Source organism: Triticum aestivum, chromosome 1D (assembly GCF_018294505.1).
Source record: "Triticum aestivum cultivar Chinese Spring chromosome 1D, IWGSC CS RefSeq v2.1, whole genome shotgun sequence".
Taxonomy (NCBI): Eukaryota; Viridiplantae; Streptophyta; class Magnoliopsida; order Poales; family Poaceae; genus Triticum; species Triticum aestivum.
In genome coordinates, this window is record NC_057796.1 from 455,616,565 (window position 1) to 455,627,792 (window position 11,228).

Below are 11,228 nucleotides of genomic sequence, written 5' to 3' on the forward strand. Positions count from 1 at the left end.
ACTAAGTGTCTCAACTTTATACTAACTTTAATACAAAGTTGTACTAAGGTTCAGACACTTATTTTAAAACGGGGAGTAGTATATAAAGCGAGGCGGAAGCCTCACTACTAGGAAAAGGCCTACTAGTGGCGCACCAGTTTTGCCTACTAATGGCGCACTACTGGTGCGCCACTAGTATTAAATACTAATGGCGCACCACTGGTGCGCCATTAGTATAGGTCACGGTGCGCCATTAGTGTAGGCCACTGGTGCGCCATTAGTATAGGCCACGGTGCGTCATTAGTATTTTTAAATTTTGAAGGCGGGAAAATAGTAGTGCCGCACCGTCTAACCCCCACCGTGCGCCATTGCTATTTTTGAATTTTGAATTTGGATCTGGATCGCGGTTTTTTTGCCCATTTTTTGCTTTTTTTTTTGCATGAAATTTTTTCAAATTTTGTTCTCGTTTTTGGATCTTGTACGTTCTTTTGCCGTGTTCTTTTGCCGGAGAGGAGGGCCGAGGTCACCGGAGAGGAGGAGGAGGAGGTCACCGGAGAGGCGCTCGCCTACATCGCCGGAGAGGAGGAGGAGGTCGCCGGAGAGGAGTTCACCGGAGCACCGGAGAGGAGGAAGGAGAAACCGTGAGGGGAGGGGAGGAGAGGAGGGAGGAGGAGCTCACCGGAGAGGAGGGAGGAGGAGATCACCGGAGAGGAGGGAGGAGAAACCGTGAGGGGAGGGGAGGAGAGGAGGGAGGAGGAGGTCACCGGAGAGGAGGAGCGGAGTATGGTGGAGGAGAGAAGGGGAGATGGAGTGGAGGAGAGGAGGAGATGGAGTGGAGGAGAGGTGGAGTGGAGGAGAAGAATGAAGAGGTAAGGAGGAGAGGACCACGCCCAGCCATATATACGGCATAGTAATGGCGGACCGTGGGCAGGTGCGCCATTACTAACTTTTTTTTATTTTTTTGATTTATTTTGAATTTTGAAGGCGGGAAGATAGTAATGGCGCACCATGGGCAGGTGGGCCATTAGTAAGTTTGAATTTTTTTTTTGAATTTTTTTGCCTCTCCAGATCTTAAAAGCCCCGCATCTTTTTTCTGTTAGGTTTTTTAGGATTTTGAAAATGTTTAACGGGGTACCCCCGGTTAAATTCGGAACTTTTCGAGTAGATGATTTTTCATATAAAAAACGTTTTCATCCGAATTCGTATGCAAAAGTTATACCCATTTTACAAATTCTCGAGAGATTTTGCAAAAAAGTCGAAAATTCATGTTTGTAAATTTTGCTAACAACTAGACCACATATCACATGGGAATCTTATTTTCTTTTTTTTTACATTTCTATCATTTTCTTTTAAACTGAAAAGGCGGTCGGGGGGGCGGGGGGGGGGGGTGGTGGTGTGTGCATTCGGGGGAATGTTTGGGCCAAATTACTAATGGCACACCGTGGGTGTGGTGCGCCATTAGTAGTTTAAAAAATAAAATAAAATAAAAATTTGAAAAAAAAATTGAAACATATTTACTAATGGCGCACCGTGGGAGTGGTGCGCCATTACTAGTTTAAATAGTAATGGCGCACTATCTCTGGTGCGCCATTAGTAGTTTTGAAAAAATAAAAAAAATTACTAATGGCGCACCGTGGATGTGGTGCGCCATTAGTATTTGCACACTAATGGCGCACCAACACATGGTGCGCCATTACTATTTAGTAATGGCGCACCACATGCATAGTGCGCCATTCGTGTCCATATTGGCTATAGCTGTTTTTGTAGTAGTGCCTGTTTCAAGAGATACCATGTTGCCATTGCCCTAAATGTCTTTTGTATCTATATCAAAAAAATGTCTTTTGTATGAACTAGTGAAGTGTGCCCTAAATGAATTTGTGTGCAAAATTCTTTTAGGGAGTTACTAAGTTGTAAGGAGTTAGTTAGGTTCAGGTTTTTTAACTCTATAATTGAAGGTGCTTGAGGAGGCGTTTGGTGAGTTAAAGGGTTCAATGAGGAGTTAAGGTTTGAGGGGGCGTTTGGAGAGTTGATGGTTCGATTAGAGATGCCCTTATGCCGCTGTATCACAATAGGCACTCTAACGGAATTCCAAGTTTCCAAAAAACGATCGGATCACCAGGGAACGCATGGATATGAACAAACTGAACCAGAGGGCTCTTCACGTACAGATTTCCGAACAGGATTAACAGAGGATGAATCCTCAAGAACTTGGGTCACCTGATTATCAAACGGATCTATAAATCGATTCAACCAAAAGTTAGCAGCATTACCAACTGAAGTGCTCGAATGATCCAGTTCATCCTTATGATGGAGACGTTCCAGCAGTGAATTAGGGTCGTCAAACTCTTTTCTCGCATGATAAAAGCACCACAGCAGCACCATCACTAGCTTGCTCAAACAGGTTGATTCATGATCCAATGAGCTTTTTGTACAAAATTGGCAACCACCACAGCGCCAATAGTGACCACCAGCCGTAAAGAGAAACTTACCAACAGTGGGCATGATAAGAGTTTCTTACGACCATGGGTCTTGTCTTGTCTTCCTCCTGCTCCTCCAACAGCGGCCACCAGCGGTAAAAAAAATATTTACCAAGTTCATCCTCTATGAGCTGCTGCAAATATAGGAACTCGTTGTAGCATCTATCCATCTTCCTCAGAGATCAACCACATCATCAGGAGAGCAAGCTTAGCTACAAGATGGACCGTTAACAACCTCATAACAGCTAATAACCAACGGAGATAACTTAATATAAAGAGAATAAAATGGACTGGTGGCTGGGGTGCTCCTCCTGACGTGTAACTTCATTAAACCTCATTGTTACCACACATAATTGATGCTTCCTCTCTTTTTTGAAGTGATAGATAATGCTTCTTAACAACAATGAAAAAAAGGGTAAATACAATTATTCACATAAATCTAACGAACAATGTTACCATACACCTTAATGCGTGTCCCAATTCCCCTTGCCATCTTAATGGAGATGAGTTAGAGGTCAAGCTGTTAACATGATCTTTCAGAAAAGTCAGCCTGAGAATGAGTAGCACCATGCCTGGAGGTGGAGTCCAGCAATGTCTATTGAAACATTGATGCCCCGCTTCTTCTTTGCACATATCAGAAACTTTTTTGCTGTAACATCTTGTGTGTGCCGCCTGCGTTCCGCCAAATATGCCAACCTGTGTCGCCAATAATTCTCCACTAGTTAATTTTGAGAGGATATGTGTACAATGCCATAACAAGTTAGGCGAATTTGGCTAGACTATCTATCTACACTCTAAAGCCAACTAACAAATAATGTATTTAAATCCCCAGTTGATTTAGTGTATGTAAACATGTCAAGCAAATTTCTAGTGCTTTGTTGGACATGCGGATGATGCCAACACGTCACACAAAAGTGGAAATACACAAACAAACAAACAAAATACTTGTTACTCCATAAGTTGACAGACATGACAACTCTACTACTGTGGCTGAAGCTTCAAAGAATTTAAGAACAAGTTACTGGAACCTAGGTTAGTATCCTTCAGTGCCACCTGAATACCTATAATGCAAGAGTAGCTAGAAAATTGGGCCTGACATGTTACACGTCTAGGAAGTAGCATGCTACATACACAAGGTTGCTTTAGAGGATTCACATGGTGAAGCTCCTACTTTGCCATGTACTACCAGGTACGTAGCATTGTGATTGGAAAACTTGTTGCAGTAGTTTCAGTTCAGTCCACCAGTAGACTGAAGATAAATTTGCTAAATCTCCAATCTCCAGTCTTCTGATAATTATCCATCTGGAACCCAAATGGATAGACAGTTGTGTGTTCAGTTTGAATCATATACCATGATGCATTAAGCCAAAAACTGTTGTTTTTCTGTCTGCATGTTCAACGTTTAGATTTTTCAGGTACTGTTTTAACCAGTTGAAAGCCTGAAACGAAGGACAATTCTACAGCGCTGGACCTTGAAAGACAAAGACATCACAGAATAGTATGAATAGAACAATTTACCACCCAACAAAAGGACAAGAAGTTATCGAGAGAAGGCTATGTCGACAATGAAATCCATGATGCAAAGTTGACCCTTCTTTCCTCGAAAAGTTTGGACCCGGCAACTTTTGTAGGAAATAGCAAAATTTGTTACTTATGTATACCGTTTTCACCACACAATTGGAATAGTCAAGTATTTTTCTCACTTATCTGTTGTGTGATGGATGACTATGATGCACACACGAGTGGTCAAAACTGAATAATGCCTTAGTCTGTAGACTTATTTCAGGGGTACACATCAGCCAGCTAAACAAGAGACAATTCTACCACACTTAAACTTGAAAAGGCGACTTTACAGCTAACTATTGATTGAATTGTTGACGAAACAGAGCAAACTATCACTCTCAAGAAAAGGACAAGCACCTACCAATTTCTTATAATATTATAGAAGCATATTTCTTTATCTTGGGTGTTACCACTAGTTGGTTCCTATAATAGTGTACAATTGCGATCATTCTAAAGATCAACTAGAGTGCCCCAAGCTTCCAGCAAATATGGTTGCATACTCTACCTCTCTGCTTCTACTAACTTTGATTCATCTGCTTCTGCGCTCCTCGGCTCGTGAATTCCTATCGCCGGGCTCCTTTCTCTCTGTAGAGGATAGCTCGGACAGGCTCCATTCACCTGATGGTACTTTCAGCTGTGGCTTCAACAACATTTCTCAAAATGCCTTTGTCTTCTCTATTTGATTCTCTAACACAGCTGAAAAGACTGTCGTCTGGAGCGCAAATCATCTTCACCCCGTGTACTCCTGGGGATCCCAAGTCATGCTAGAGAGGGATGGCCGAATGGTGGTAAAAGATTATGATGGCCAGCCCGTCTGGGAAAATGGTGTGAACACTTCATCAAATGCCGAACAAGCTCAGTTGTTGGACACAGGAAATCTCATCGTGAAGGGCCAAGGTGATATAGTTCTATGGCAAAGCTTTGATTCTCCTACTGATACATTGCTACCCAATCAGAATATAACTGCTGGTTCAAGGTTGGAATCTAGTAATAGGCTACTTGTTCCTGGGCACTACAGCTTCCATTTTGATGATGAGCTTTTACTTACACTGTTTGATGATCAGAAGGGTGTCTCTTTTATCTATTGGCCAAACCCTTTCATTAATATCTGGACAAAGCAAAGACACTCATTTAATACCACCACAATTGGGGTCCTTGATAGCTGGGGTTTTTTCCTTGGAAGTGATAATTTAACTATAAAGGCTGCTGATTGGGGTCTCAGGGTTATGCGAAGGCTAACACTGGATTATGATGGCAACCTTAGATTATACAGTCTAAATAAGCCAAATGGAAGATGGTCGGTCACATGGATGGCATTTCCGCAGACCTGCTTTGTACGTGGTTTGTGTGGTATGAATGGGATATGTGTGTATACACCTAGGCCTGCTTGTGCATGTGCCCCTGGACATGAGATCATCGACCCAAGTGACCGGAGCAAAGGTTGCAAGCCAAAGTTCAACCTCAGTTGTGGTGGGCATGGGCAGGAGATGTACTTTTTGAAGCTACCTTCCACGGACTTTCTAGGCTATGATCGTAAGATTGAGTCAGTTTCTCTTCCTGCTTGCAAGCGGATATGCTTGAGTGACTGCACATGCAATGGTTTCTCATACTGGCAAGGAGATGGAAGCTGTTACCCAAAGTCATCCCTTGTTGGTGGTGTAGCCAACCCACAATTACCTGGTTCTATCTATCTCAAGCTTCCCAAGACATTGCAAGTCTCAAAGTCCTCGATTCCTCACTCGCAACCTTCTGGCCCTAGATATGGTCCTAACTGTAGTGCAAAGAACAAATATGTCACTGTAGATTTTCTGGATAAGCGTAAGAGCAGTCAGAGTGGATCACAGTATTCGTATTTCTACGGATTCTTATCAGCGATATTTTGTGTCGAGGTGATATTTGTAGCATTAGGATGCTGGTTTATTTTGATAAGGGAGCACAGGCAGTTAACAGGAGTATGGCCGGCTGAGGTTGGCTATGAAATGATAACTAATCATTTCCGCAGATACACTTACAATGAGTTGCGGAGAGCTACTCGGGAGTTCAAGGATCTGATTGGGAGGGGGGCATCTGGTCTCGTATACAAGGGAATCTTGAAAGACAGGAGGGCAGTAGCTGTGAAAAGGTTGGCAGAGATAAACCAAGGTGAAGAAGAATTCCAGCATGAACTGAGTGTGATTGGAAAGATTTACCATATGAATCTGGTGAGGGTTTGGGGATTCTGTTCTGATGGACCACACAGGATGTTGGTTTTAGAGTATGTTGAGAATGGATCGTTGGATAAAATACTGTTTAGCAGAGACTCACAGATATTACTTGAATGGAATAAAAGATTTCAGATTGCTCTAGGAGTGGCAAAAGGATTGGCCTACCTTCATCACGAGTGCTTGGAGTGGGTTATCCACTGTGACCTGAAGCCAGAGAACATACTGTTGGATGAGAACTTAGAGCCAAAGATCACCGACTTTGGTCTTGCAAAACTTCTAAATAGAGGCGGGTCAAATAAAAATGTATCGCGGATCCATGGAACTAGAGGTTATATAGCTCCTGAGTGGGTTTCTGGACTCCCAATAACAGCAAAGGTTGATGTCTACAGCTTCGGAGTGGTTCTCCTAGAGCTACTCAAGGGGGCTCGTGTTTCAGACTGGGCACCAAATGAAGACGAGGAACTGGAGATGGTCCTTCGAAGGGTCATTAAGATGCTTGCAGAAAATCTGATGTTGGAGGGCAGCGAACAGTTATGGATCGCTGACTTCATTGACTCCAGATTGAACAGGCAGTTCAATAACTTGCAAGCAAAAATGATGGTCAAGTTGGCTGTTTCATGCGTAGAAAAAGATAGTAGGAAAAGGCCTACCATGGAAAATGTTGTGCAGATGCTTGTTTCGGTAGATGAGGACAGTAAACCAGCTAAATAAACCAGCACCAATTACATGCTACAAATATTAGGATGCTGGTTTATCTGTAGCATTAGGCATTATGAAGCATTACACTACGAACTAAAAAAGGAGTGATATTCCACATAGCATGCAGCATGTATACTTATTGTTGGATGCAAAACTATGATGTGTATCTATGTAAATCAAGAATAGCATGAGCCGCTTGTATACCAATATAGAATTTTGTATTCGACCACACTGCCAGATTATGAAGTGTCATAATACAAGTATCTGATTTACCATCAATGCACAATATGTTGACGGTGTGTCTGTGTGGCTTTTCCTTTCCAGTTGACAGCATTGTTTTCTCCAAACGAAACAGTTGCCCAGCTGCCTTGAGAAATATTTCAACGAAAACTCATTTGTTCTCTGAAAAAAAATAGAATCATTCAGAAAATGTACTATTTTGACTCTGCAACAGACAGGCAACAAGCATATACCTGGCATTACAGACTTTCGGATAACCGACATCTCATATCAAGCACTAGGACTGGACAATGACTCTTCCAGCCAAAGCACACACAGGTTAGTCACTGACAAAAATGCAAAATATAAAGACATGGTTAATATAGAACCAGAGGCACAGCCTTTGATCTCATGTTGGGGCTTTTAGTGTCAGGAACCCTTAGGCTGTGTATTAAATCAAAGATGTGTTGAGTTCTGTATACATCCATCTCAGAATTTCTGTTCTCATGCTATTTTTGTCCATTTCCAATCCTACATGATACGATGCAGTTTTCTAGGAGTAGAAAAAACATCATTCATGATGTTCCTTGGCAATTCACTATATTCAAGAGGAAAATATAACAGGGTAACACGTCCCTTTAGTACCCACATATCCAGAACTAAGTATTATTATAATATGTTTGCAAGTTTTTGCTGTTCGGTTGGTTTAAAACTACTAGCCCATTGCGCCTCGCAAACATGAGATCAAACATGCGTACGAGTGAATGCACCTCTCTCTACCATATCACTCACATAAGAAAAAGAATCAGCCTATGGTCTTCACCAGATTCTGCCACTTCCCCAATGACAGTGTCACCACTCTGAGGATTGCACCCACATGTGGTGATCCATCGTCATCAAGATTGTCAACTCTTCGTCCCTTGCTTTAAATTCTACCAAAGTCTAAATTTTCCTTCATTGCCAGTCGTTATTTGGGCCATTTGGTCTCTACTTCTGCCTTATAGCTCCGCATGAGTTCAATCTAAACATGCACCATTCAAGAGAAACTCTTCATGATCAGGGAATCCTCTTTGTTAAATCCCTGATGAACATTGACTGCCACTATCGCATCGTGTCCATTGAAATATTCAGGCCTAGCAAAGTCATCTTTACTTCCAAAAGTATAATCTGATCTGCCAATGCCATTAGCTGTAACTATTTTGGAAAGGGGCCTCTGAGCGAAGTAAAGTTCATGGGAAAGAGTATAACCTCTGATAAGTGGATTTATTGTGGAGAATCCAATAGCTTGCTGCGAGTGTTTTCCGACAGGTCAATCACTCCTCAAGCAAAATTGAGATTTGCAAAAGGGATAAGGCCACAACTTAATCCCAATAAAAAAGAAAGATACAGCTCACAGTGAGTATAACCAGAAACCTCCTTTCCACTGCTCTTAAATAGCTGCCTGATATATCTACCTCCTCTTCAACACCAATGAAGTCGATTATTTCTTGTTGCATTGGTGCTTGAAATGAGTACAGACAGCCCTTCCATTTTCAAATTTTATTTAAACCATAAGAAGAGGTCTGAGGATTCGCCCTGCATCAGAAAACATCCGTACTTTTGATCAGACGAAACCTGATAGTACTACAAATTACACTGGTGGAAAACATTAGCACATAGTAAGCAAGCACGAAACATATTTAGCAGCAGGTATCACCACTATTGTGTTTCAGATAAGAAAGCAGTCCAAATTGCAATACTCTGATACCTAAATTTCGCAAAGGTACACAAAAGAAATGCATAGTAGAGAGTACAAAATGGCAAAAAAACGTCCGACAAACTGAACAAGATGAAAATAATTTGATGGACTCAACAGGATGATATACCCTTAGTTATTGTTGACCGAACAGTGTACAATGTTGATTCTCCAGAAATAGTTAAGTACAAAATATATAAGACAGAGCATCATGATGCTCTACAAGATTGTGTAGTAGAAGACTAGAAGTAACAAGGTATGCACTACGAAAATTGCTGCAAGTCCACAGTAACAGTAGGATGGATTGCTGCAAGGATTTTTTTTTCTTCAGCTTAGTTTCCATCAGGACATATAAAGCACAAAATGGACATGCAAGTCTGCAACACTTGGTTTAAGAAATACTACTTACTGATATCTTGCATCACCAGCCTTCCCAGCATACACAACCTGCGGGCGACATTTCCTCAAGTCTGAAATCATTTAAAGAGGATTTGTTCTCAGTAATTTAACCCTCTTCAGTTCTAATGGTTGTGACCGCTAATTAATAATTATCCTGTTATTACATTCTCGACGAACAAGTCTACACATACTAGCAAGCGTGTTTTGGGCGAAACCTCAGACAAGAAGGCATATAGAACACTCAAGCTATCACTGTCCGATGGGTCTAACAAAATAACAATATATACATACATATATATAAGGAGAGGTCCAAACTGGAACAGCTCTCTGCCTAAAAAATCTGAGCACATAGAGCACTGCAGCATCGGGAGATCACACCTGCAGGTCCTAGAAGCCCAAGGAAGAAGAGATGGCAGATTCATCCAGTGAAGGTATGTGTCTAATCCCATCTCTAGAGTGGTTCAGTAGTGAGCTAGATGATCCTGAGAACATCTCAAAATGGCATCAGAGCCACCTAGCTCTAATATTGAACCCTTCATGATCCTTTCATGCTTAAATGTTTTCGGGCATATGCATCAAGTTTTATAAGGTTATGAGTTTTTGTTAAGCATGTGTCCTGTATGCTTTTCCTTACAAGCATGTTCATGTCTGTGCAAGCTCGAAGTCATGCTCATGTTTAAGCTGTTCATGTTCATGTTTTAGCCTTGAAGTACCTAAGTAATAGCCCTATTTATCTTATTTTCTGTCAAAACCATGCTAAAGTGCCACAGGGTTCTCCGTTTAAGTATGTGTGAGAAGGGGAATAAGCCAAATTTTTGCAAATCCTAAGTTTTTCCCCAAATCCGAAACCCTGGAAGGCCAAATCCCTAATTTACCCATGAAATCAAAGAGCGTGAGGGCGGCGGACATTTACCTTGGGGCTGTGGCACCGCCGTGGCAACCATCTAACGTCCGCGAGCCAGCTCGGGCGGCCTCGCCGTCCGCCGCACCGGCCGGTGGCCATGCCCCCTCGCACGTTCGTCGTCGTCGCCGTCCCGCACGCGCACGCCAGCCTCGCAAAGGGCACGGACGAGCACAGCTCGACGGAGCCTCGCGCAGGTCAAAGCCGCACGGGACTCCGGCGAAAGGCACTCGCCGGCGCCACTGCCTTCCTCCTCCACGGCGGGCACAGCCCGACGGAGCCTCACGCAGGTCAAAGCTGCGCGTGCGCACTCGGGGTAGCCCTCGGATCGGCGATGGACGGCTCGTACGCGTCCGCCGCTGCATCGGGCTGAGCAGGCCGTGCGGGTGGCATGTTTTCCCGGCCAAGGCCCAGGTTGTCCGGCCTGGACGCCGCAGGACAAGGTGCGCGCGAGAACTATGAGCATAATTGGTTTGATGTGGCAACTGCTAAATATTGACTAGAGATTGGTTGCTTGCTAATTCTCACTGTCAATCTCATAAAAAATTGTCAAACATTGGCATTTTTTGATTTTGCCAAATGTTGACTTGCCAAATATTGGCAATGCCAAATGTTGGTAGCAAACCAGTTATGCGAGATGGAAGATACTCCCGCTGAAGGCTTTTATCCAGTACTGCAGCTACTGAACCAGCCCGTTTTGTCCTTATTTTTACTTCGCTGAGTTCGTTCGATCGAGCAAGTTCGCTGGTTCGCTCGCCTCGCTCATTTTTTTTTCTCTTTTTTTGTTTGCCTTTATTTCTTCACGTTTTTTGGATTTTCTATTGATTTTCTACACTAGTTGTTTTTGCCTTTTACTTTGGTTTCCTTCGGTTGTTCTTCACTTTGGTTTTCTTTTTCTTTTTTCCTTTTCTTCTATTTTTCTTTATTTCTTCATCGTTTTTCTTCTTCCACATACTACATTTTCTTTGTTCTTCCATCAGTTTTCTTCATTATAATTCACTTTCTTATTTTTGAATGGTTTTCTTTGTTTTTTTCGTTTGACTTGGGTTTAC

General features: G+C 42.5%; 1 long non-coding RNA gene across 1 annotated transcript; it reads right to left on the minus strand.

Annotated features, from left to right (window-relative positions):
• Positions 1-2,718: 2,718 nt before the first annotated feature.
• On the minus strand, positions 2,719-10,427 carry LOC123182898 (uncharacterized). The gene is made up of 5 exons (XR_006492363.1): positions 10,189-10,427; positions 9,286-9,346; positions 7,396-8,716; positions 7,196-7,324; positions 2,719-3,152 (listed from the first exon to the last, which is right to left on the minus strand). It is a non-coding gene; the product is annotated as an uncharacterized lncRNA (long non-coding RNA).
• Positions 10,428-11,228: the final 801 nt, after the last annotated feature.